The following is a 6,217-nucleotide window of genomic DNA, read 5'->3' as shown; positions in this document are numbered from 1 at the left end:
ATCAGGAGAGGAAACATAAGAATAATGGACATTCTCAAAGGGGAGGAAAAGAAGCAGGGATTAGAAAGCATTTTTCAAACAAACAGTTTATGAGAATTTCCCAAATCTCAGGAATGAAATGGAGCTTGGAATTCAAGAAGTCAACAGAACACTCAGTTATCTCAACCCAAAAATGCCTTCTCCGAGACACATTGTATTAAAATGATCAAAAATCAATGACAAAGAAAGAATTATCAGGGCAGCCATGGAAAAGAAGATGGTAACCTATAAATGAAAACCCATTTGATTATCACGAGACTTCTCAGCACAAAGATTACAAGCCAGAAAGAAGTGGAAGTGGAATCAAATATTCAAATTATTAAATGAAAGAAACTACCAGGCAAGAATGATGTACCCAGCAGTGTTCTCTTTTAGATATGAAGGAGAAATAAAGACCTTTCTAGACATACAAAAATTGAGAGAATTCTCCACTATGAGGCCTGCATTACAGGAAATACTGAAAGGAGTCAGCTCACCTAAAACAAAATGACAAAAAAAAATAATAATTAGGAGTAAGGTGACCAGCAGGCAGATAGAAGCAGAGGAGTGCAACCCTTACTAAGAACAGGGCATTATAAGCTTAAACAATAAGAAGAAATGCGCTAATGCAAGATAGTAATTGATTTTATATATATATATATATATATATATATATATATGTGTGTGTCAGTATTATTATTGTGTGTGTATTGACGTGTGTGTGTATACACACACACACACATATATATACACACTATCCTCTACATATTCGTAATGGTAAACAAATGGCAAAGATTCAGAACTAAAGTATATAACATAAAACAAGAACCAGAGGCAAAACTCACAACCCCAACCAAAACAAAAACAAAAACCAAAACACAAGGACAAGGAAGCAATGGAAACACCGAGCTACCAGAAAGCAAAAGATAAAATGGATATAGGAAAACTTAATATTTCAATAATCACTCTAAATATAAATGTACTGAACTCACCAATAAAAAGGCACAGAGGTGCAGATTGGATCAAAAAACAAAATTCAACCATATGCTGCCTCCAGGAAACACATCTCACCTCCAAAGATAAATATAGACTCAAAGTGAAAGGGTGCAAAATGATATTTTAAGCAAATGGCATTCAGAGAAAAGCGGGAGTAGCAGTACTAATATTGGATGAAATAGACTTCGAAATGAAAAAGGTAAAGAAAGATACTGAGGGACACTTCATAATGATAAAGGGAATCATGAACCAAGAAGACATAACACTTATTAATATCTATGCTCTCTTATCAGGTAGCCCCAAAATATATAAAGCAATTACTAACAGAACTAAAGGGAGAAACAGAACAAAACACTATCATAGTAGGGGACCTAAATACCCCACTGTTGGATATGGACAGATCATCCAAACAGAAAATCAATAAGAAAACAACATCCTTAAACGACACATTAGAACAACTGGACATAATATAACATATACAGAGCCTTCCATCCCAAAACAGCTGCTTATACATTCTTCTCTAGTGCACATGGAACATTCTCAAAGATTGACCACATACTGGGACACAGAGATAGCCTCAACAAATATAAGAGGGTTGAAATCATACCAACCATATTCTCTGATCGTAATGCTTTGAAACTGGAGATCAACTGCAAAAATAAATCAGGAAGTACCACAAATACATGGAAATTAACAACATGCTACCAAAGAACAACTGGGTCAGAGAAGAAAAAAAGAGAGAGTTCAAGAGATACATAGAAACAAATGATAATGACAGTATAACATATCAAAACTTGTGGGACATGGCAAAAGCAGTCTTAAGAGGAGAGCTCATATCATTTCAGGCCTACCTCAAAAAACAAGAACGAACCCGAATAAACAACCTAATGCTTCATCTTTAAAAACTAGAAAAGAAAGAACAAATGAAGCCTAAAGTCAGCAGAAGGAAAGAAATAATCAAAATTAGAGCAGAAATAAATGAAATTGAAGACAAACAAACAAAAAAAGAAAAAAAAGAAAAAATGCAACGAAGAGCTGGTTCTTTAGAAAGTTAATAAAATTGACAAACACCTGGCTAGACTCACTAAAGAAAAAAGAGAAAGGACACAAATAAACAAAAAAAGGATAAAAGAGCAGAAATTATGACAGACACCACAGAAATACAAAGGATCATACAAGATACTATGAAAAAGTATATAACACTAAATTTAACAACCTAGAAGAAATGGATCAATATTTAGAAAAATACAACTTTCCTAGATTGAATCAAGAAAAACTGGAATATCTAAATAGGCCGATCAGCAGTATGGAAATTGAAACGATCATCAAAAACCTACCAAAAAAGTAAAAGCCAGGAACAGATGGCTTTACCAGTGAATTCTACCAAACAGTCAAAGAAGATTTAATACTCATTCTCCTCAAAATCTTCCAAAAAATTGAAGAGGAGTCAATACATCCTAAATCATGTTATGAGGCCAATATTGCCCTGATACCAAAACCTGGTAAAAATAACACACACAAAAAAGAAAACTACAGACCAACATCTCTTATGAACACAGATGCAAAAATTCTAAATATGACACTAGTGAACCGAATACAGCAACATATTCAAAAGATTATACGGCGCGATCAATTCAGCTTCATTCCAGAGGCACAGGAATGGTTCAACATATGCAAATCAATTAATGTAATACACCACATAAACAAGTTAAATATGAATCATGATCATATCAGTAGATGCAGAAAAAGCCTTCGACAAGATACAGCATCCATTTATGATCAAAACACTTCACAAAATTGGTATGGAAGGAAAGTACCCTAACATAATAAAGGCCATATATGACAAACCCTCAGCCAACATTATACTGAGTGGTGAAAAACTAAGAACCTTCCCTCTAAGATCAGAAACAAAGCAAGGCTGTCCACTATCACCACTGTTATTCAATATAACATTGAATGTCCTAGCGAGTATAATCAAGCAAGACAGGGATATAAAAGGCATCCAATTAGAAAAGGAAGAAGTCAAACTGTCACTATTTGCAGATGACATGATTCCTTACATAGAAAACCCTAAAGACTCCACAAGAACACTACTAGAAACAATAAGCAAATACAGTAAAGTTTCTGGATACAAAATCAATGTTTAAAAATCCCTAGCATTCCTATACTATAATAATGAAGTGTTAGAAAAAGAATTGGAAAAATAATTCCTTTTGTAATTGCAACAAAAAGAATAAAATACCTAGGAATATATTTAATTAAACATGTGAAGGACCTACATAATGAAAACTATAAGACCTTATTAAAAGAAATTGAAGAAGATATAACAAAATGGAAAGGTATTCTATGTTCTTGGATTGGAAGAATCAACATAGTTAAATTGACCTTATTATCTAAAGCATTATACAGATTTAATGCAATCTTCATCAAAATCCCATCAGCATTTTTGAAAGAAATAGAACAAAAAATCATCAGATATATATGGAAATACAAAAGACCCAGAATCACCAAATCATCCTGAGAAAACAGAATGAGTCTAGAGGTATCAATCTTCTTGACTTCAAATTATACTACAAAGTGACAATAATCAAAATGGCAGAATGGTATTGGCAGAAAGACAAACACATGGACCAGTGAAACAGAATCGATAGTCCAATAGTAAACCCATATTTATATGGGCAAATAAATTTTGACAAAAGACCCAAAAACATTCAGCGAAGAAAGGAAAGCCTCTTCAATAAATGGTTCTGGGAAAACTGGAAAGCCACTTGCAAAAGAATGAAACTAAACTATTGTCTATCACCACACATCAGCGTTATCTCAAAATGGATTAAGGACCTGAGTAAAAGGCCTGAAACAATAAATCGCATAGAAGAAAACATAGGAACTTAAATTCATGGACCTTGAACTTAGAGAGGATTTTATGAATATGACCTCAAAGGCAAAAAAAAATGTAAAAGCAAAAATAAATGAATGGGACTACATCAAACTTAAAAGGTTCTGCACAGCAAAAGAAACCGTCAACAAGGTAAAGAGACAACCATCCGAATGGGAAAATATATTTGCAAGCAATGCCTCTGATAAGGACCTAAAATCCAAAATATACAAAGAACTCATACAACTCAATAACAACAAAAATAAACAAACAAACAAAAAACCCCCAAATGATCCAATTAAAAAGAGGGCAGAAGACCTGAACAGAGACTTCTCCGAAGAAGACATATAAATGGCCAACAAACATATGAAAAGATGCTGAACACCACTAGCTATTAGGGAAATGAAAATCAAAACCACAATGAGGTACCATCTCACACCTGTTAGAATAGGTATAATCAACAGAACAAGTAATAACAAGTGTTGGAGAGGATGCGGAGAAAAAGAAACACTTATATGCTGCTGGTGGGACTGCAAATTGGTACAGCCACTATGGAAAACAGTATGGAGGTTCTTCAAAAAACTAAGAATTGATCTACCATATGATCCAGCAATCCCTCTACTGGGTATTTACCCCAAAGGCTTGAAAACCCATATCTGAAAAGATATTTGCACACCAAGGTTCATAGCAGCATTATTCACAGTAGCCAGGACATGGAAGCAACCAAACTGTCCTATGATAGATGACTGGATAAAGAAGCGGTGGTACATATATACAATGGAATGTTACTCAGCCATAAGAAGTGATGAAATACTGCCATTTGCAACTATGTGGATGGACTTTGGGATAATCATGCTAAGCAAAATAAGGCAGACAGAAAAAGTTGAAAACCACCTGATATCACTTATATGTGGGATATAAACCTAAAAGCAACAAACTAACAGGAAGAACAAACAGAGACTCATGGACATGGGCAATAGACTACTGGTTACCCGAGGGGAGAGAGGAAGGGGGTTGGTTAAGGTAGATGGGGTAAAAGTAGTCAAATATGTACTGACAAAATTAAATCTAACTATGGGTGGTGAACACGGAATGTAATATATAGCTTCTCATGTTAAACAAAGTTACCATAACAAAAATAAAAACGATAATAATTTACATCAGTAGACAAGTTATTTTTGATAGAAGTTTCTCATTTCTGACTTAGGATGCAGAGGCAGAAACATCTCCCAGAAGATGTCCCTTTGTACCTACTGGTGGGAACTTGTTCCCTAATTGCATGGCCCATATTGCTCAAACAACATAATTTCTTCTCTTCTGAGAGAAAATTATTTGATGTTGTCTACTCGGAAGAAATTACATCCTTGTTAGGACCAGAGTTATTCAATCTTTTCCCTGGCTTCTTTCCCTCCTCTGGTTACTGAATTTGATTACAAACATGTTTAATGTTTGAGTGGGGCACACTGGAATCCTGAGGAAGGCATAGTCCTTATTGTTCATCTGTAAAGCTCAGCCTGTTCCATTAAACATAAGGGCCTAATGAAAGGTTAGACTTTTGGTAAGAAAGCTTTTTAAATTTCTAGTGTTCAAGAACACTTAGGGAAATCTTCGTTCTTAGAATTGAAAGGACCTGTGCTAGTCCAGTGCTTCTCAAACTTTAATGTATATGCAAATCACTTGGGGACCTGGTTAAACTTTAGATTCTGATAGTAGGTCTGGGGTGGGGCCCAATAATTTGCATTTCTAACAAGCTCTCAGGTGATGCTGATGCTGCTGGTCCAGGGATCACACTTCAAAGAGCAAGAGGAAAGTGGATCCAGGTCAGTCAGATGTAGGGGATCTGCATCTGCGCAGGGGAACTGGAAGGCAGGAATTTCTAGAACTAGAGCCTCAGGGAAGGAGTCTGAGCTCTCCTGCTCTATTTTTGCAGATGAAGGCCTTGTTCTCTCATGTGTTGGGGTCCCCAGAACCAGGGGCTGGGGCACAGTATAGTGGGTGTGAAGTCAAGAGAAATGAGGCAAGCATGTATATTAGGGTAATTAACCCTAACTATCACAGAGACAAAGCCCAAAAGCTCAGCAGAAGTAGTTGTGTGGCCTCCCTGTTGTAGGCATGCACATACACCAAAACACAATTTGAAAACCATTATTGGATGAATAGAAAAAAGTTTGGAATGATATACACCAGAATGTTAAAGATGATAGAGAATGATGATACATTTGTTTTTGTTTTCTTCTTTTTGTTTATCTTTATTTTCCAGCTTTTATGAAAAAAATACTCGTGTAATTTTTCAAAAGCTACTTTTGAAAAAGATTTTATATACATGTA

Source organism: Pteropus medius, unplaced genomic scaffold (assembly GCF_902729225.1).
Source record: "Pteropus medius unplaced genomic scaffold, Ma_sr-lr_union100, whole genome shotgun sequence".
NCBI classification, from domain to species: domain Eukaryota; kingdom Metazoa; phylum Chordata; class Mammalia; order Chiroptera; family Pteropodidae; genus Pteropus; species Pteropus medius.
Note: the sequence above shows the minus strand (reverse complement) of the source record.